This window comes from Falco cherrug, chromosome 6, assembly GCF_023634085.1.
Source record: "Falco cherrug isolate bFalChe1 chromosome 6, bFalChe1.pri, whole genome shotgun sequence".
Classification (NCBI taxonomy): Eukaryota; Metazoa; Chordata; class Aves; order Falconiformes; family Falconidae; genus Falco; species Falco cherrug.
Window position 1 is genome coordinate 14991149 of NC_073702.1, and position 22520 is coordinate 15013668.

Genomic DNA, 22520 nt, shown 5'->3' on the forward strand with positions numbered 1-22520 from the left:
CTCAGTGAACAATGAGAAGCTTCCATCCACTTTTCTTTTTAGGTAGTTTTTTTGTTTCTTTGGGGTTTTTTTACAGCAGTGTAAAAATATTGAAAGGATGGCTAGATTCCATTTGTTGCTTGTTGTTTAACTGAGAAAATAAAGCTTTAAATTGGTATGTAAGAGGGAAACAGACCTGGACTTATGCCTATACACAAACCATATGTGTGTGTCATGAACTAAGTGTCTTTGTTATAACCACTTTATTGAGATTCAGTCTAGATATGGCAAATTCATTTAACCTGGGAAAGAAACGGTTTTGATGGTATCAGGAAGACAGTCAGAATCTTCACAGTGGTACCTGATAGGAAGATGGCAGACAATGGGCATAAATCAAAAAGAGGGGTTCAGACTGTTTTTTCCCTATGAAGACAGCTCAGCAGTGGAGCAGGTTGCCCATAGAGGATGTACAGTCCCTGGTTTTCAAGACCCAACGGTATAAAGCCTTGAGCAACCTGGTCTGACCCCATAGTTGACCCTGTTTTAAACAGGAGATTGGAGTAGATACCCATCCATCCTGAAATATTCTGTGATCCAATCCTATGATTATACTTAAAGGTAACATTACTTTCTGTGTATTTAATTTGTTTAGCTTTAATTGAAATGGCTGGAGATGGAGCTTTAGATGCAAAAGGTTCTAGACCAAATGTCTAAATATAGTTTTGCTTCTACAAACGCATTTTTCCCCACATGTATATCTTCATGTGCCTGCCAAGATTATATACAGATAGGTGTTCACATTAACTGTAGTTGTTAACGAGCCTCTTCTGATAAATCTTACTAATAAAATGAGAAAACAATTCGCCTGTCCCACCTGGAAATGATGTTGAAACAGAAGTGGAAAGTTGTTGGAAGATCAGTGATATTTAATGTAAATGGTACAGCTGCTCAGAATTCTTATATTACTTTCAAGTATGTAATGTGTAGGTAAATAAAAAATAATAATAAATTTAAAAATTATTTCTGATGTGTGTGAATTTTTAAAATAATTCTCAGCTCAATTCATTATGATTATTAACTCTGAGCTACGTTTTATCATGTTTTTCTGTTAAATTATTTTCCTTTATTTATTTCAAAAGGTATTAATTGCATTTTTAATTATTTGTGAAAGCATAAAAACCCATAATGTTGTCTGGCTATTTTTTTCTGTTATTGTTTTAGATAAGTTCTCTTCAACAAATGGAAAATTTTGGTGTTTTTCAATGAACACATCTTGGCATTCATATGAATCCATTGATTCATAAGATATGTTAAAAGCTGTCAAAGTGAAATTTGAAAAGTCATATTTTTCATTGGATAATTCCAGTCATACCAACCATTCTACATGATTTTGCAAATACATGCCCTCAAAAATCAATGCTGTTGTATAAAAGTCTTGGTGTAGTAGTATAAGAAGATACCAGAAAATAACCTAGGCATTTAGAACTAAAATCTGTATTTCATAATGTTATTTTTCTTTGCATTTTTTGTATACTTTGTAATTCTCTCTTTAACAACCCCATTGTGTACACTCATGTCTAAATAGATTTCCCACTTATTTTATACACACATATGTATTTGGTGTTCTACTGATTTATCTCCTATATCTTTTGCATTTAATAGAAACCAGTGCTTACCATTTTCCTGAATGCTATATATTTTATATTCTTGCATTAAATGTATTACACTTTTAGAAAGTTCCAAAGAGTGTGTGTGAGATAGGAGAACTGAAAGTGATGTTATAATTCCACAATTTTGAGCTGAATTGTCTATTGCTTGATAATTCCTTCATAAAAGCACAAAAAAACGATAAGCCCATCCCCTCCAAAGAAAAAAATGTTTTAGGAACTGTACAAAACACAGGAAATTGAGGACATGAATTTCTGTTTCCTCCATTTTATAAAGGCATTTCCATAGGCTCAAAGTAAAAGTGAAAGACTGCCAAAATCAGTACAGTAGTATTTTCTATTTACTTATCCCTTCTTTGAGATGTTCAGACATGCAGTAGACTAGAGAATCAGACCAAAAGTCCCTAACCTGTAAAGTTAATAGTTTAATGTGGCAGTTTTACAAAGAATTAAAGATCCATGAAAAGCTACTTTTTTTTTTTTTTTTTTTTACTTTGGAATTAGTTTTTGGAGTGCTAACAGGCATTTTTACACTGTAATTTCTTTAAACAAGAATTTTCGTGCAACATGGACATAAATTGAACAGGTCAATATTATATTCCTCATACCCAACCAAATAAACACTACAGAAATGATCCGTAGCTGGTGGTGATCTATACTTTATAGAGATTTGTCCCATAGTGTCAGCTGTCATACTGTAAGTCCTGTTTCAAAGATATCCAGGGAATATAAGCTGTGTCCCAGGGAAAGGGGCTGAAGAGTTTTTTTCTGCTTCTTTGATTTGTCGGCTGAGAGATTTCATTCATTAAATTTGCATCAGTACTTTTTATTGCTGGTTGACTATCATTTGCAAATTAAGAGATCACTGTTGAAAGTATTAGGGAGACCAGAGCTTTTTGAAAGGGATTTTGAAATTAAATAATACCTAAAAATATGTAAATGGAAATGTTTCATATTTCCTTCTCTCATACTATTCTTTCCTTTCTGGTGTACCTCACAATGCAACAGATGTTTTGCATAATCGTGCTACGCAGAATAAATACATGAAAAAAAAAACCAAAACCAAAACCCCAGCTTTGCTATGTTTTTCCCCAGAAGGCATTCTAATTGCTTTCATGAGGCACTAATTAAAAATGAGCCTTTTTCCAGCATCGCTTATGTGGGTTTTGTTGATATTCTTAACTCAGTAATGGATAGCTATGCTTTTCTAAGGCCCGTTTCAGCTGACATTTAAAGTAGAGGCAATTCCTGTTTATGTCAACTAACATTGCCAACCATGTGGGAATAAATGAGAGACACTTGTTATTAGGCAGAATGAGTATGCTTTTGCTAATACTTGTAAGCTGCAGTGCAGAAGACTGTTAGCCTCAGTGAATGCAGAAAGCAATTTCTTGTCAGCATTTAATATAGCACCATAGGAAAGAAGGTATTATGGGAAGTAGCTGCATTGAGTTTCAATGCTAAAGACAGCTGAGTCCATTGGCTTTGGGGATACCAGTAAAGTAGTCACTAAGATACTTATGATGTTTTAAAATATTTCTCATCTTCAGGCATTTATATTAATGAATTGTGGAGAGTATCTGTTTAGTTTGTACATCATGCATAGCAATGATACAGTATAGCGACCTAAAATACAGATGGTTTTGAACCCTAGAATATTGATGAGATAAAGAGGGGTTTATCTAATTAGAAAATCAGAAAAGAGTTATAATTATCTTTTTTTTTTCTTTTTTTTTTGTAGATCAGTCAAACAAGAGTGGAGCCATGCATTGACTTGTAAGAAAGGGCTAGTCTTTTCTGTACAAAGGAGTAAGAATTTTCAGGGGGTTTTTTTGCTATTATCTTTCATGTCTAGGTCCAGTAACAATGTAGAGGTAACTAGCACTCACTTTCACCACACTAATGTAAAGCCTTTTTCATAAACCACAATAAGCATTAACAGGTTGAATGCCAATGACCTATGTTTAATGGGGGTGATCCCATACAGCTTACACAAGCTATTGGTGCCATGAGCAGCACCGGAAGAGAAGGTGACATATGTCCTGTCCTAACTGTCAGAACTGGGCAAAGCTGATTTATTCCCAAAGTTTTTCATGAGATCTGCAACCTGTAAAAAAGCAGGTCACACCAAAAAGACCTTATGGCTTCTCCACAACCTCTGTTTCTGGCTGTGTGAGCCGGGATCCATGCACAATGCTTAGTGGCCGTACAGCCTTCTCCAGTTTTCCACTATCTCCTGTGGGTCCCGTCCCACAGGAAATGAAACCTGGAAAGAAATTTGTGTGAAAAGCTTTCCTAGGAACATTATGAGAACATGGCAGGTGTTTTTTTTTAAAAAACTCACCTTTTTTCCTACTTGCTTTTAACTAGAGCTAGAGAAAATCATGAACAAGAATACACAAATTGTCACTAGATAATTATCAAATTAATTCAACTAGTAAAAGTTACAGTTTATCATGTTTATTTTATGCCTGCGTGATGGGTATGTTTACAGATTAATGTATTGATAGACAGATAATGTATCACCGACTGATGGAGAGTTGGCAGAAAGCAAGACTAGGAGAAAATGAAATCGCAATTGTATTAAGTATTAGAGGTACTGATTTTATTTTGCAGAAGGGAGGCAGATTAATGTTACTATTGAAATCAGATAAGAGTTTATTGCCTTCATTTCATATTTCATAACAAAACAATGCAGTACTTTTTTTTTTTTTTTTTTTTTTCCCCCAAGTAAATACGATTTTGCTGTTAGGAGGCCCTCAGCTGACTGTTGACCCACAGAGCACGGGGTCAGCCTTGCCATGGCCTGAGCTGGGTGTTGCTGGTTTAACCTCCCTGTGCTGCAGCCAGTGACTGCTGCTCCCCTGCTCCAGCTCCAGCTCTGGGGGTAACAGAGGCGTCAAACCTCCTCCCACTGCAGTCACTGTGTGACATGTTGTAGCCCACTGTGTGCATGAAGCTGAGGGGGCTGAGGGGTTTAATCTCTGTGAAAATTAGTAGGTGCTAGGAATAGATTTTTTTTGTTTGGTTTGGTCTGGTTTTGGTGTAACAGTTTTAACCCTTGTATTCTTGAGACTTGTTTGCACTAATTTTGACCATGAGTGTTATCGTTACTAAACAGACCAGCAATATCCATTTACTGTACTTTGATGACACTACTAAAACATTAATTAGATTAATAAAAAATTCTTTGCTCTCTCTATATGTATGATTTGTTCCCTTTTGCCCATAGCAAATTTCTGAGTGTGATACTTCCAAATAATACTGAAAGCTATGAAAGAAAAAAGGAACTATTAAGAAATGCATTTTGCCCATTATTATGTTGTTGGTATCATTCTAGCTATTGTCAATATATGTTTAGAGGAAATAAGAAACTTCAGGGTAGAACTGTTAAAATTCTTCATAGTTGCAATATTCCCCAGATGAAGTTTGTTAGCATGAGGTTAATGCTGGAGTGCAAATTATCCTTCATCTATCTAGTATATAATATTTACTTATGGTCAGATCAAATGTTTAATCCAACATGGGCTTCGTATTTATACCTTGTATATAAATCAATTCTTGTTTTCCTTCTGCCTGAGGATCTTCACACTTTTTCCACTTTCAGTGAAACAAAAAACAACTGAAAGCAGCCAGCATCTGCAAATACACGATGGTATTGCCTAGTATGGGCAGGAGGCTTTAAGCAGTGGGACATCACCTGTATTAGTAAAAGCTGACACAAACTACTGACTCTCACTCATTTTATAGTCCCTGCTGAAAGGCTGTTATGTAACTTCCTACATCAGCAGCTCTCAATAAATCATAAAAAATATATTTAGCTTCCTATGACAACTATAACTACAAGGACCGTGGCAACTTTTTTATTTAAAAAATTTTGTAGGTCTGTCTTAAAATAAATGTAGACTGTTTTTCATTAACATTCTGTAGCCTGGATCTCTTGAAGCATCCCTTTTGCAGGTTACAGTATGCCTTATAGAAGATGAAAAATTATAATAAACAGAAAAACATAAGAAAATATGCTTTACTTGTGATTCAGCAAAATAGATGAAGAAACTACACTGATATTACTGGATACTGCTTGGAAAATACATTGTGCAAAGACATTAGAATCTGACCAGGGTCTTAGTCATCATGTTCACATTGCATGTGTGTTCTAGTTCAGATCGAAGTTTTACAAAGGAGGTGGTCATTTATGCACTAAATTATACCCAATTGTGTAACAGTGGCATACTCAATTCTGAGATGAAGGAGTATGGTGCATACTGCTACTGGAATTGAAACAAACATCTGTTTAATGACCGTTTGTTTTGCAGCACCTGTTTCTGAATCATCAAAGTAAATGGAAAAATGGGACTAATGATTTTGTTTATCAGCCACTTTCCAGTTGTTTCTGTCTATTCTGAAGATAATAAACTTCTAAGGGACTGATAGGACTGTAAGCATGATAGCACAGCTACAAAGCATGTATTTAAAAAAATAAGGGGGAAAGTGTCTCGTTTTGAGATTTCTTTTGGTTTAGATCACCTCCCACATTAAGTATTTTACTTGAAAATTATTCACCTTTTCAGAATTAATATACTTTGATAGAAGATAATAGTTGTTTGCAAATAACTCCACCAAATACACTACCATATATTAGGTACAACAACAACAATAAAGTAATTACTGGCTTTGTTTTAAAGCATCAAAAGCAGTTTGAAACTTTCTCCCAGGTTATATAATCCTATTTTGCCTGTTAAAGAACACATGATGTCCCTCAGCTACCCCAATTCACACTGTAAAGCCATAATAATAATTTTACCCAGACATGTTTTGGAGTCTTCTTCTCTGGAGACATTCAAAACTTGCCTGGATGTGACTTCGTGTAACCTGATGTAAGTGAACCTGCTTTAGCAGGGGGTTGGACTAGATGATCTCCAGAGGTCCTTTCCAACCCTGACCAGTCTGTGATTCTGTAATAAAGTAGCTAATGAAAAATAACTTTGCAGCAAGATCACAACAGTCTGAGTGTGGATCTCATTTACTTCTGCCTGTGAACAAGCAGAGTCACTGCAGGTCTGCAAAAGTGGATCTAAGAAATCATCCAGCAGTCACCTGACTCTGACATGTTTGTAAGCAGATCAGAGACATTGCTGTCTTCTCGGCTGGAGTGAAGGAAGGTCAATGCTACCTCTTCTGCATGTCATAATGATCCTGCCAAAAGTCTTTTCCACTAAAGTGCTTCTCTTCCAGACATGAACTTTGTGGAAAGATCCAATAAATGTCACAAATCCAGAAATATAGGCAGATATGTACAATTATTTTACTTTTTTTCATTCCCTAATGTGGAAAAGCTGTTGAGATTAAAAAACCCATGTCAACTGTTCCAGTTTCATTAATCTGGACAGCAATTGTTCAACTCCCAGTAAGTTTACTTTTAGTAGGATATAACCTGTGTTGGGAGCATCACATATTATGTAGACTGTTTCCTTGATTAACACCAGTGTTTTTCTAAGGAAGCATTGCAATTATTGCTGGCTGTTTGCTTTTATTGTATATCTTTTATGCCTAGAGTGCAAATACAAAGTTGATGCAACTAGTGTAAACTGTGTGTGACCTGCTTTAAAGAAGCATTGATGTCCAGGAATTTTCCATCTTCCATTACCTTGAATCAGGCCCCAAGTGGACAGAGAATAAGATTTCAGGTGTTGACTATTTGCTACTGTCATAACTATTTTCCCTTTAACCTTGACAGTCTCATAGCATTTAGCTTGATATGAATATACGTGGGTCAAAAATCTCAGTCTATAATTACTCATTTTGAACTCTTAAATAGTTTTGAAAACATTTTACAATTATTAAAATTGCTTTAAAATTTATGGTCTTTCAAATTCCTGTTCTCGCAGCAGATATGTCTGATTCCTTTTATAATTTCAAAGAATATAGTGGCAAGAATTAATTTCTGCACAAAACTATCTGACTTAATGATGGGTGACTCATATCTAATCCAGAATAACATAATAAATGTAGATAAGAGTTAATGTTTCTTTGAGATCCTGCAGGTAGTTACAGATTATCCACTGATGAATTCATAAATATATCAAAACTAAATTTTTTTCCCTTTTGAATCAGATGTTATATAATAATCTGGGATTCAAGAATATACACATATGCTGATTTTCAGCACAATTAGGAATATTAGCATGAGAGGTATTCCTCAGGGGTCCATTCTCGAGGTATTCCTCAGGGGTCCATTCTTGAACCACTGCTGTTCAACATCTTTGTTGGGACATGGACAGTGGGATTGAGAGCACCCTCAGCAAGTTTGTCAATGACATCAAGCTGTGTGGTGTGGTTGACACACTGGAGGGAAGGGTTGCCATCCAGAGGGGCCTTGACAGGCTTGAGAGGGGGCCTGTGTTATCTTCATGAAGTTCAACAAAGCCAAGTGCAAGGTCCTGCAGCTGGGTTGGGGCAATCCCAAGCACAAATACAGGCTGGGTGAAGAATGAATTGGGCTCAGTTGTGAGGAGAAGGACTTGGGAGTGTTGGTGGACAGGAAGCTCAATATGACCTGGAAATGGGTGCTTGCATCCCAGAAAACTAGCTGTATCCTGGGCTGCATCAAAGAAACATAGCCAGCAGGTCAAGGGGGGTGGTACTGCCCCTCTACACTGCTCTCATGAGACCCCACCTGGAGTACTGCATTCAGCTTTGGAGCCCCCAACATAAGAAGGACATGAACCTCTTGGAGAGAGTCCAGAGGAGGGCCATGAAGATGATCAGAGGGCTGGAGCACCTGATGAAGACAGGCTGAGAGAGTTGGCGTTGTTCAGCCTGCAGAAGAGAAGGCTCCAGGGACAACCCACAGCAGCCTTCCAGTACCTCAAGGGGGCCTACAAGGAAGTTGGAGAGGGACTTTTTACAAGGACATGCAGTGCTGGGACAAGGAGGAATAGCTTTAAACTGAAAGAGGGTAGATTTAGGTTAAATAGTATGAAAAAACTCTTTACTATGAGGATGGTAAGACACTGGAATAGAGAAATTGTGGATGCTCCATCCCTGGAAGTGTTCAAGACCAGGTTGGAAATGACATTGAGCAACCTGGTCTAGTGTAAGGTGTCCCTGCCCATGGCAAGGGGATTGGAACTAGATGGTCTTTAAGGTCCCTTCCAACTCAAACTATTTGGTTATTATATGATTAGATGATTATTTGCAGTTTATTTACTGAAACAGTCTTACTATAAGTATGTTAAGTTATTGAGCTTTTCTGTTTAAATGGAATCATTCACTATAGGGCTGTTAGGGGAAAAAAAAGAAAAAATAAATAACCATTTAAAAAAGAAAATAGCAAACAAAAAAATTATAGAATTTGCCTGTTTTCTATCCTATATTCCTATTATACTTCAATTTTTAAATTTTTTTTCATAGAAGACCATAAGACTTTATAAAAAATAAAGAAAATCTAAAAATATCACTTTAAAAAGTTATGTTAGTTTACATTTCCATTTGCTAACTTCCTGTTAATTTTTTTCCTGTTCTTTTTCTCTTGAATCTCTGAATAACATTCAAAACATCTTCTGGAAAAGTAATTAAAAGTTATCATGCAGCTTAATTTAGAATCTTTCATGTTTACACTCTTAATAAAGAAAAAGCAGCACAATTGAGACAAATATTTTCCATGAAAAATTATGTTTAAAAGATATATGAAATCATAAGAACCTGTGCATTATTTACCATCTGAGTGACATAACTCAGGAAGTATAGTGCCTATACTATACTACAGCATAGTTGCAGAATAGTAAACTCTATATACAAAATATACGACTAAGAAAACTATATTTACAGTTTCTTTCTCTTTTATAATTTTCTTCTTGCTATTTACATGTATTTTTTGGTGTATAACACAGCATTATAATAAACCAAAGGACAAACCAGCTGTAAAAATGCAGGTGAACATAAGTGTAGACCAACTATCCTTTTTTTATCACTGGAATGCCAGTAGGTTTTTGAAAAAAATATTCTTCCAGTGTAAAACTTTAATCGGTACATTTAGAACGTGGTGGTGGTGGTGGTATGGAGCTGGGGCTGCAGGAAGCATTTCTATCAGGGTCCTCTTGAAATAATATATTTTTCCAATAACAAGTTGCTGTTCAATAACCTCTCTCTAAGGGAAAAACAGTCTTCACAGTGTTCTGGGAATGTCATCCTATGCAGTTCTGATTGATTGACCTTTTCCCTCCTTGGTGAGTTCAAAAGTTTGATAACATTAATTATTTATAACTCTGAAGTCCTCAGTGAACTATTACCATCCTTTGCCGTTATATTAAACGTACAGAATGAATGACAGTGCAAGTAATTGGAAAATCTGAGGCTCAGAAAGGTTAAGTGACTTTCCTGAGGTCACAATGAAGATTTTTTTGGCCTCTTGACTTGAAGAACCATATTTAGTTCCTTCTCTAGTTTAATCCAATTAATAACTTGATCATCAGTTCAGCCCAAAGAAGAATTATTATCAGCAATCTGTTTTTATCATGTAATAGTTGAACATGCCTTATATGTTCTGTGGGAGAAGGACATGAGGTTAGATGCATGTTTCCTTTTGCGTGGCCCAGAATTTAAGAGAATGATAGTGCATCCCCTCAGAAGAATGAAGGAAGCTGATGCACTTGTGTTTTACTGTGCTCATCCTAGGCAAGTGTGTCAGCTTCTATATGATCTTTAGAAAGAATCCTGAGTACCTGGATAATTTTTCTCTTCTGCCTCAGCAGCTATAGCTGTGGACATTAAAATAAACTGCTTTGTGTTGGCCCTAAAATAAACGTGCTGTAGCAGTTGGCAGATCCTTGCCTTAAATATACATTCACGAAAGCTAGTCAGAATGTGGTGCTTCAATCAATATTCATTAAATCCAACAATAAAGTGGGTAGTTCTAGGAATACATTTACTCCACGATTCAGCATATTGCCTACTGAGATTTTTTTGCGTTTTCCAAACTCTATCAAGAGATTAAAATTGGGCTGGTACAGGGAAACTTTGCTGTTAGTAAGGATCGCAGTACTACTTTGTTGCACTACTGTTTTCAGTTTATATTCAAGTCATACTTCTGTCTCCAGTCCCGAGTTTATTAAAAACATTTCATCAGTAACACAGTTTTCTTTCTGACTGAGGATACTGCAATATTGGAGTATCATAAGGAAGAAGAAAAAGAACGTGAAAAAGTATTGAGCTGAGCTCACCAAGGAGAAAAACTGCTTTTGAAGATGAACCTAACCATTGAAAGAAAGAATTATATGGCCGTATGAAAATTCCTGGGGAAATATGCAGGTATTAGAGAGTCCTTAATATCCAAAGCATGTTAAAATCCTAGAATCATGAATGGTTTGAATTGGACGGGACCTTTAAGGATCATCTGGTCCAGCCTCCCTGCTGTGGGCAGGGACATTGTTCCTTTTTTAAATCACCTTTATTAATTGTTGGTAATTTGCATGTTCACAATGCAAGCAAGGAATTTTCAAGTCTCAGAGCAAGAGAAAATGGGACATACTAAAAACATAGCATTCCTGGCTATGGATTCAGTAACAGCTGGAACATGGCCAACCACCATCTGAAGAAAGTAACTGAATGGTGCTGTTGTGTGCAACTGCAGTCAGTTGCTAGATGGCTAACACAACACTATGGCATTGGAGGGCAGCAATTAGTATGTGCCTTTGCAAAGCAAAATTGCATTGTAATATCCATTTTCCCCAATGTTTCTCAACGTAAAACCTAGCAGTTCTATGAGTTTGATGTTTGTTTGCAGTCACTTGTAATTGCTGAAGTTAGTTTTAAGTAAAAAAGATACACTACTGACTGATCATTAGTAATTTCACTTAGGCTGCTTAATCAACGGCTTCATCTATCTTATGGGCAAAAATTTCTTTTAAAAACATAGCTTAATGAACATCCAAACACTTGAGCAATTTTGTTTTGTTATTCAATAAACATGGATTATTACATAGGGGAGAGGAAAGCATGATAAAATAACATGACAAGTAATGAACAATTAATATCAGTGAAAGTCAGCATTGTCTTGTCACTGCATAAAATGCTCCAGATTTTTTCCATTTTCTTTATGTCACATGGCACTCCAAATGATCTGATACTGTGCTAGTGTGACTTCAGGATGATTACAGTGTAGGGGAATGGCTTGAAATACATACACTGGCTGAGATATCAGTCCCTCTGCAGTTGGATCTTTGTCTTGATTTCCAGGCACAAAGAGATTTCTCCCGAAATTTTGAAATGACTGCCTGCTTCCTGGCTGCTAAGCTCATTGCAAGCCAGATTAAAATAAGTATATTATGTTATAGTTTAGACTGCAACCAGTGCAACAAACAAGGCTGAAAGAAGAAACTTCCCACACCCATACCGCAAATGTCCAAAAAATTTTACACTGTTTCAGAAAAACTTCTTGTACATCAAGAGCAACATTACTACTAAAACACACTGAGGTATTACATGTTCTACTTCAGTTAAGCAAGATCCAACAGTACAAATAATTCACTGTATTCCAAGTACAACTTTTATTCCTTCCATAAATAAATTATTAGAACTATCACTTCATGAGAAAAAATATTTTGCACTATGCCTAGTTCCAAAGCCTGAAGGAAGAAATCTTTTTGTAAAATCCTTTTCCACATATGTTTCAAAATTAGATAGTATTTAAAAATTTACTATCCTAATTACTGAGAAAAAGCTCAATAGTTTTATTTTAGAATTTGTCTGGCCTCTTTCATCACATCATGTATGAACTATTCGATACTGAAAAGCTAATAACATTTGCAATGAGGGGAAAATTCAAAAACTGGAGCTGGCATATTTATTAGGCTTTGTGTATGTATTCTGAAATAGAATACCTGTGAGACATGCTTTAAAGTAATAGTACCTAATCAATGCTTGGAATCACACATATAAACATTAAGACCTCACCAAACTAATAATTTAATACATTGGTTGAAATTTGCATTTCACCTCACAGTGATAAATGTTTTAGTATTTTACCTTGTAAAAGTCATATATAGTTCGACATTTACAACTTCCATTAGACAGATTTGTAAAGACTGTCAAATAATAACCATAAAATACAGTTAATATGTTAGTAGATTTTTCTTCAGTTAAATAGCTATTTTTTATCACTGCAATTGCACAAAAAATTATACAAAGGACTGAAAAGGTGACAGATTATGTGGATGTATGTAGCAATATATAGGGGACAATTTCTTTTTTTTCATTAAGTTTATATTGATGGATTTCACCTTTCTAGGAAAAGTAACGAACATTAAAGAACCATTGCTGTTATTGGCTTTGCAACAATACATTGACTATATAGTGCAAGCCTGGAATGAACATCACTGTTAGAAAATGCATCCTAACAATAATGAGCTCAATTGCTGCCAAAGGCAAGCACTTCAAATAAATTTAAACATACAATTGTATGTGTTTGTGAGTGTCTGTTTTCATTCATCTGGTAGTCTGCATTAAGTGTATGTGCTGTACAGAGCAACTTTGTAGATTTTATTTGGCACCGCTTGATTAAAAGCAAAGGACAAGTGTATTGCGACCAATGGAACCGAATAATCTTCCTATTTAAGATTTTATTATTAATATCTTCACAGATACGTTGTTTCTATTAGATACCTAAGGGTCAGCTATCAGATCTAAAATTGGAAAATTATATAGGTCAAACTCACCTAAATTTCAAGGATTCCACACATCTACATATAAGTTGTGGTTTAATGTGCAATTTGTAATTGTTATTCTTACCTAACCAATATCTTTCTTTCTGTATAGCTTTCCATTTTGTATCTTTTCATAAACTTTTTTTCATTCATCAGGTGATTAGATATACTAAACAATCCTTAAATAATCTTCACTTAAACAGATTAGCAAAATAATATACAATTATTTTATAATAAATACCAGATTGTTTATGATTGTATCCCTAGCAGTAGACCTCAAAGGATGGCCCATAGTGTTATGTTCAAACTTTTGTGTATGGGCAAAGAGGAAGCACACCTTATATATATATATATAAAAAGAAAATAATTTATCCTTAGTATAACTGAAATTTTAGTACTAATCTAATCATTATTAATCTAGATCTAACTATTACAAAAAAGAAAGGTTAGCAATGCAGTTAAAACTGTTATACACATACTTCTTATTTTCTACCCCTTTCCTGGTGTTATTTTCACCCTTCCCTTTCATCTCCTACCCTAAAGTTGTTGCTTTCATCCTGGTGTTGTCAGCAGGGGTGTTACAGTGAGTTTTCAGCATCTGGAATCATTCACTGTGGGGAATATGATGTTCAGGCTGATGGTGTTATCTTCTTTGCTCTAGGGTCTACTTGTGGTCATTTTCATATGTTTACTATCATTATGCATGATTGTACCATACAAAGGTAACAAAAGTAAAATAAATTAGCGGAAGATACCTGGCCAGTTAGAAAAATTGCTTACAGCTAAAACAGTATAATAAAACTGCAGACAGACCAAGAAAAGTTCAGACAGAACAAGCCTGATGAACCTCAGTCCTGATGTAAATTCAGTTTAAAGCTTATGGCCTGTTTCTGGGAATGGAAATGCTATATGACAGAACTACATGATTACAATAGCTTCCTATAGTAGATGCCAAGGCTTAATAAAAGGAATTAGGGGGAAAAAAAAAAACGGAAAAACAAAACACACAACTAAAATCATGAAACTTGGAAAAAAAATTATGTCATTTTGTGAAAATCAAAAGTAATTTACAAAATAAATTTGTTATTTTGAATAGCTGTTGAAAATTAAGTTCCAGAAAATTCATTAAATAATTTGTGAGAACTTACTTTCATCTAAAGTTATTTGTAGCTGGAAAGTTTAAATTTGCCTAATCAGGTAATGGCATTCGGATTCACGGAAACTGTTTCATAATTAGTGTACTTTGTCATTTTCAAAAGAAATGTTCAGTATTAGAGAGACTATGTTAGTGAATATATTAGTGTATATCATTGTCAAGGTCCAACAAGCTCTGTTTTGGATACAGTTCTTTTTCAGGGGTGTGGTTTGTTTGGTTGGTTGGTTTGGTTTGGTTTCCCTTGCAAAATCTGGAAAGTTCCTCAGATTAATCAGATTACTTTCCCAGTGTATAATATACCTATTTTTTTAAACTCCATTCCATACTGTCTGTCTTTGTTACGGTCACTGATAAACTATATTTGAAGTTAAAAAAAATAAAAACAAAAAAGGAGAAATAATGCATTAAATATTACCAGAATACATAGAAATATTTGGGTAATGTCACAGAGTTTTACAGGAGTTTAATTTAAAATATTTTTTAATACCTTTTTGAAAATCCTTAACTTGATTTTGATTTTTTTGTGCCATAGTTTGTCCAGTAAAATATTGTCATGCATACAAGATGTTTTTCCAAAACTGATCTTTAAAACTACATTCCTGTTTTTGGTAAGCTTTCTTAGAATACTGTTTTTGCAGTCTGGATAGCTTCTATGCATGTCAAATTATTAGAGGTGACTGTATAAAATGAAATGGATTATATACATTTCATTCTTGCTCTGGCAGTGGTACATGGTTTGCTTGTGTCAATGCCTGTTTAAAAAGTAAATTGCTAGCTAAAGTCTCCTCAACATGTGAAGATTAATAAAACTAGGTAAGAGTATATACAGTTCAATAATAGTATTCAGTTTATTGCACCATAGATTGTATTCACTGGAGGAAGAAACATATATATTTAACACATGCCTTCAGGTAGAAATGTTCATCTGAGAACTGGCAGGTTTAAAAGTTTTGAGTATAGAAGTATTTACCACTACATAAATCATAATGTGTTTGTTGCATACACATAGCTTTCATGGCTGTTATAATCCAAGATGAAAGTATACTTCTGATGTATATGTCATACATTTCCTCCCTATTAATCGCCCAAATATTTTTTTTTTTTTTATTTTAAGCAATATTATTCCTACAGCCATTATTCATGATTGACTCCAGCTTCCATGAGATTATTTTACATGCTGCTTATCCTTTCCTTGTTTTGGAAGAAGTTTAGTGCTACTCTGTGCAAAACTTCTAAATCTAAGGTATTGTTCTTTCATATTTATCCTTTCACCGGCTGCATCAAAATACAGAGGTTTTCTCAAACTAAAGCATCAAGCCCTATTAAATACACTCTTTGACTAGATTATGTCATTTTCTCTACCAAGTCTCTGACACCATGTACCTGATCCTGCCACCCTCTTACCCTGAGAAAAGGAGAATGAAAGTAAAGAGGAATCTCTTTCAGCAAACTCCATTCCCTCATGGTGTGGAGTACCAAGTGTGAATACCCACTCCCCCATAAAACTCCATCAAGAATAAACATGAACATCTTTTCCCATTGTGTTTTCCCACAGAACTATATCTAACATCTGAGAGAGGTTGTAAATTGCATTTAATGAGTAACTGAAGAGAAAAAAACAAGGTGAGAAAAGAAAGTAAAAAAACCCCACAATAACAACAACAAAAAAGCAACCACAAAACCAATAACCAAAGAAAAGATCCAAACACTGAATCTTTAAAGTTTTCAATTTAAACATACCAAAGTGTGTACATGTGTTTAAGAACATGGAGGTAGGCATAGCTTTTTCTTTTTGAGGCTGTCTGCTGGTTGCCTCATACACTATAAGTGCCTGATTCTCTTTCTTGTCCATTCATCATAGTACGCTGCTGAAAAGGATAGCTAAATGTTCACTTTCAAAAGCATCTCTTTTTTTTCTTTTTCTTTCTATTTTATATATATATATATATATAAAATCTTTTAGAAATATTTTCTTCTTAAGCCACTTGGTATCTCTTCTGATGAAGAAAGTACCTTCAGGCAAATAATACACAAACTCTGAGATGCTAACCTCCCCCAGAGCCTTGTGCTTCGATTTTGACATCAGCAGACATGGTTTGTATACAAGACCTTTGAGCTGTCTGTGGCCTTAAAGAAAACAAAGCACACTTTCTTCTTGCACACCTTCTTTCTTACCTTTCACTAAACACAAAATGTAGAATCTTGTCCCTCTCATTCTGTACTTATCAATAATTTACCAGAGAAAAACTATGAAGGCAATAACAAATGTAGTGGTACTGAATGTATCAGGAGCAGGTAGTGGGTGGGCCCAGGTGATGAAGAGCAATGGTGATTTGAAAGGGAGGGAATGGTTGGGAAAAATTTTGAGATCATGTTTACTGTTATTTCTAGAGCTCTGTTTTCTTACTAGAAATGAAAAAAGGAGGTGCGATGATTTTGCACAATTTTTTTTTTTATTTTTTTGTGATTTACACACATATCAGAGCGACTTTTCTAGCATGCCACCTCTCTCACCACACTCATTCTCTCTCAAAAAATGTTACATGGGATGGAAAATAATATCAGTTTAAATGCCTTCCTGCCCATGCAAGACATCAGCTCTGGGTGCATCAGTCAACATCAAGCATCCAGTCAAAAGGCATCCTGGCAGATCATAATAAAGCAGTTCAGAATAAGGGGACATAAAAGTGCAGGACACAAAGAGTCCATGCCCATCCTTCCACTACTGGTAGATACACCAAAGCTTTAATGGGTTTCTATGATCTACTAGAGCAAAATCCTAAACATATGCCAGCAGAAGTGTGTTCTGTCCCTTCAAGGAATGATGCCAGAGGAAGAAATCCTAGGTTTTAGTATTCAGGATAAAAGTTCCTCCAAAAGTACCAAGTAGCCCTTTAAAATCCTTGGATGTGTTAACAGTACCATCAGATTCAGTGGGACTACTAATATATGATAGGTGTTCTGAACATTTACTAACATTTAAGTAAAGAGCAATTCCATTTTTTAAGGGAGGTAAAGGTTAGTCTTTATGGTTGTTGTTATAGGTTAGGCTATTTTCTGTCAGCAAAACATATCCTGCAAAATAATTTAATGACTTGTGACACCAATGTTTTGTATTGTCTACAAAAAATCATGAATGAAACACAACTATCAATGTGCTAAATCATTGATAGCCTGATTTTATTGTTATTAGAGAGTAAGAAAGTAAAAATATATTTTGCTATTAGTCAAAAAGATTAGAACCCCAGAAAGATGCTGAATTGGTCTTGTTAAGATGCTTTAATGGGAAGTTCAGAAACTTCCAAGATGTTTTTTATTAGGTTTTGAAAAACTTCAAAAACCTGAACATTTTGAAAAGAGAAGTATATAATTTACCCTCACAGGTGGAGAAAGGGTGAGAATATTAGAGAAATGGAAAGTGTGAAGCTAATAAAAAGAATTAATTTAGCTAATTAAGACTATAGCACAGTACTATGTTATTTGCTTCAAAGATGGCACTGGAACTTAAATACTTTAACTTCTGGCCATTCTTCATTTATCATTACATGTTTTATCCAAGAAATTCATGTTGACACCTTTCTAAGAGCCATAGAGACTGCTAAGCAAATCTAATTTCTAATGAAGTGGAAAAGTACGATTTATAAGCGAAGTGGTATATAGTGTTCAATAAAATGTAATTAAACCTTTTCTGTGTAATGTGACAAAGCTTTGCTGGTGAATAATTATTATTTTACAAAAGTATGTCTTGGAGGTGTAGGTCCTGTTATCTCAAAATACATTGTGCATATATGGTTTACTGTAAAATGTTTGAAACAACAATAATGCTGTTCTGGATTTCACGTTAGTTCTATGGGCTTGCTCTACTGCTATACATTGTATCAGATTATTGATACGTATATATTTGTAGATATCGCTTATCCTTCCTAAGGGATCTTTAAACATGGGAGTTGCTGCTTTTTCTGAGGGTATAGTGCTTAGTACTAGGATTTCTAATTTCTACCACACTGCAAATTATGATGTCGACATTAAGTATAGAAAAAAGGTTATTCAAAATTGTTCCAGAATAATTTTTATTTCATTCCTTCTAAAACTAATTGAAATTGTATTGCTCCAGACTGTTCATTTATACCCAGAATGCAGTCTGGAACTCTCGCCAAAAACTTGCGTGTCTACTTTTCCACATTGCATTTATGTCCTCTTAGATCTAAGACACCATGAAAAGACTAGATAAACCGTGTTATTGCTGATATGGTATTTCTGACTCAGGGAATAAAAGACTTAAACACAGTGACCTCACACCTAGCCACACCAGAATTATAACTGTAGGCATAATATATGTATGCTTAGATGTGTTAATATCTTGGGTGGAGAAACTGGTTTGTCTAAAGATCCAAGCAGTTTCTACTGAACTGACCTAGATGAGCACAGGTAATACACTTGGAAATACTCAATAGAAACCACTGCTGCAGACACAGAAATGGTCACATAGCTCAGACTTTTTTTTCAGTTGAGATGTTTTGCATATAATTTTAAGACAATCAGTAACGATGGATCATGTATATTGCAGACAGTCAAATGGGACCACAGGCCAGTTGGGTATGGGAATTCATACTCTCTCCTGGATCAGCTGGAGGTGATGCAAACATCCAGACTCCTGTCATCATCCAAACAGGGACTGACCATCCTGTTCTAAAGATTTGATTCCACATGTGAACATCCCTGTGCAAAGAATCACAAAAAAATGTATTTTTTAAGGACTGTTTCAGTGAGTATCTAAGCAACCCAGTACTAAAAGGCTTAGATTGCTCCAGGGCTAATGATGCAAAATTGGTTTTCTTTTCTGATGGTCAAAATTTATGCAATACATTGTATCTTGCATTATCCATGTAGCACTGTTTAGGAAATTTATCACTGTGTGTAAGCTTTATACACCTTTTTCCTTTTTCTTTACGAAGTTTCGCCACAGCTTTTCCCATTACATTTTCTTGGCTCATACATGATATTGCTGCTTCTGATGCTTTAACCGTGTTTAGATGTATTGTTTTACAAAATGCTTGGTATTGTTTCTGTAGCTGTTGAGTGTTCTCCTGTTATGTTTTTATGTCCTATTGAAATTATATCCCTCAAACTTCAAACTGTATGATCTTAAGAATAAAAAACTTCTTTGGCTCCAAGGGACCAAAGGCTTGTCTAACTAAGCATGAACCTAAATCTGTGTCTTCAGTAATAATCTCATCTTCTTACAGTCAGCAGATATGTGATGCAATCAAACTAATATCTCCGGGTTTTATTCTAAGTATTCTTTCATCACTGTTGATAAGTTATTAGATTTGTGTGTTCAGTAATCACTCTGGGCATAAGGTAAATGAGACAGATGATGCAGTGAGAAACTATTTTAGTTTAATAAAATCACAAGCATTTGCAGATACTTTGCAGACTTCCTGTATTCATAGCTATCACAATAATAAGGTACAGTTAAAGGTATAGCTCTGAATAATTCAGGCTGCAACTTTCTAACGGTTTCTGCTTTCCCTTCTTTTTATTTTGTCTCTGCATCATCTCATGACTACTCTATTTTTTCTCCTTTTCCCATTATCTTTCTCTTCTTCCCTATGATTACTTTCATTCCTGTTGCTCTCCCTCACTGCCTCAGACTATTGAAAAAAGTGGGCATATTGTAATATATTTTTAAATTCACTGTGGTTTTACATACTCAATATTTATCATGCAAAACAGGATATAGACCTAACATTTTTTTTGCAGTACCAAAAGCTCATGCTGTATAAGTGTTGTTAAGATTTGACTATCATTTCTCAACTAGCCTTCCCTAGTTCTAAACGGATTTATTTATTTATTTATTTATTTATGTACTATTCTTCTTTAATCTTCTCTGTTTCTTTTAGAGTCATAATCATGGACAGATACTTGAGACGTTTCTCTGTTCTTTTCATCATTTATCAATAGTCCTGGCAAACTGACACCCATTTACAAGAAGGGCAGAAAGGGAGCTTTGGGAGTAGATCTGTCAGACTGAACTTAATGCCGATGAACGTTATGGAGCAGATCATTTTAACTGCCACCACGTGGCATGTGCAGAACACAACACAGGGATCAGGCCCAGCCAGTGTGGGTTTATGAAAGGCAGGTCTTGCTTGACTAACCTGATCTCCTTCTACAGCAACATGACCCACTAGTGGATGAGGGAAAGGCTGTGGATGTTGTCTACCTGGACCTTAGGAAAGTGTTCGACACTGTTTCCCCCAGCAGACTCCTGGAGAAACTGGCTGCTCATGGATTGGATGGGTGTACTTTATGCTGGATAAATATCTGCCTGGGTGGCTGAGCCCAAAGAGTGGTAGTAAATGAAGTTCCTTCCAGCTGGCAGCCAGTCACAAGTGGTGTTTCCCAAGGCTCAGTACTGGGGCCAGTTCTGTTCAATATCTTTATCAATGATCTGGAAGAGGAGAATGAGTGCACTCTCATTAAGTCTGCAGATGGTACCAAGCTGGGCATTGCTCGAGGGTATGTAGGCTCTGCAGAGGGATCTGGACAGGCTGGACTGATGGGCTAATTTTATGAAGTTCAACAAAGAGCAGTGATGGGTCCTGCACTTGGATTGCAACAACCCCATGCAGTGCTACAGGCTTGGGGAAGAGTGTCAGGAAAGGTGCCTGTTGGAAAAGGACTGAGGGTGCAGGCTGATGGTTGGCTGAACATGAGCCAGCAGCGTGCCCAGGTGGCCAGGAAGGCCAGTAGGGCTTGTATCAGAAACAGTGTGGCCAGCAGGACAAGGGAAATTATTGTCCCCATGTACTCAGCACTGGTGAGGCTACACCTCAAATCCTGTGTTCAGTTTTGGGCTCCTCACTACAAGAAAGACATTGAGGTGCTGGAGTGTGTCCAAAGAAAGGTGAAAAAGCTGGTGAAGGGTCTAGAGCACAAGGCTTATGAGGTGTGGCTGAGATAACTGGGGTTGTTTAATCTGGAGAAGAAAAGACTTAGAGGGAACGTTATTGCTCTCTACAGCTACCTGAAAGGAGGTTGTAGACAGGTGGGGTAGGTCTCTTCTCACAGATAACAAGTGACAGGACAAAAGGAAACAGCCTCAAGTTGCACCAGGGGAGGTTCAGATTAGATATTAGGGAAAATTCTTCACTGAAAGCGTGGTCAATCATTGGAGCAGGCTGCCTAGGGAGGTGGTGGAATCACCATCTCTGGAGGTATTTAAAAACCATGTAGATGCGGTATTTAGAGACATAGTTTAGTGGTGGACTTGGTAGTCCTGGGTTAATGGTTGGACTTGATCTCAGAGGTCTTTTCCAACATAAATGGTTCTACGATTCTATGAAAAGTAAATAATAAACTCTACTTAACAAGCTTGTCATGAATAAGTGGTTTAGGTCAAGTTGCTTAAAGAATCGCTGTTAAAAGTATGAGTGAAATAGTTTTAACAGGAATCCGTGACAGTGTGACTTCACAAAGTTTGATGGCAATGTTTACACAGAGACTAAAGATGTAAAAAGGTAAGGGAGACCCTCCTGTTGAGTCACAAGGTTCAGAGTGGACTCCTTTGCTTTCTGAACTCTTAATACAGCTTCAGCGAGACTAGATCCAGTCCTACTCTCAGTCTTCAACGGTTTATGTCTAAAGGATACAAAGAATATTCACAGATCAAGACTGATCATAGCATTTTAGCAACACTTAATCATTTAAAAAGTGAATCAAACATGATTTTCTTAATTTATAAAAGTGGTTTAATTATGGATACAAAATACTACACTTATTATGAGGTACCTATATCAATTCACACGCACGTGCAGCCAGACATAAAGGAATACGTTTACAGGTATATATGTTCAAATATATACCTGTTAAAATCTCCCCTCAAGTTCAGTGAAACACTCATGTTGAATGCCTTTGCATTTCTCAGCAGGTGAAGGGCTGAGTCCCAAGAAACAGGAAAATCAGCCCAGGCCCTGTCATCAGCTTTTAGTGACAGTCCTCTTAGCATTGCAA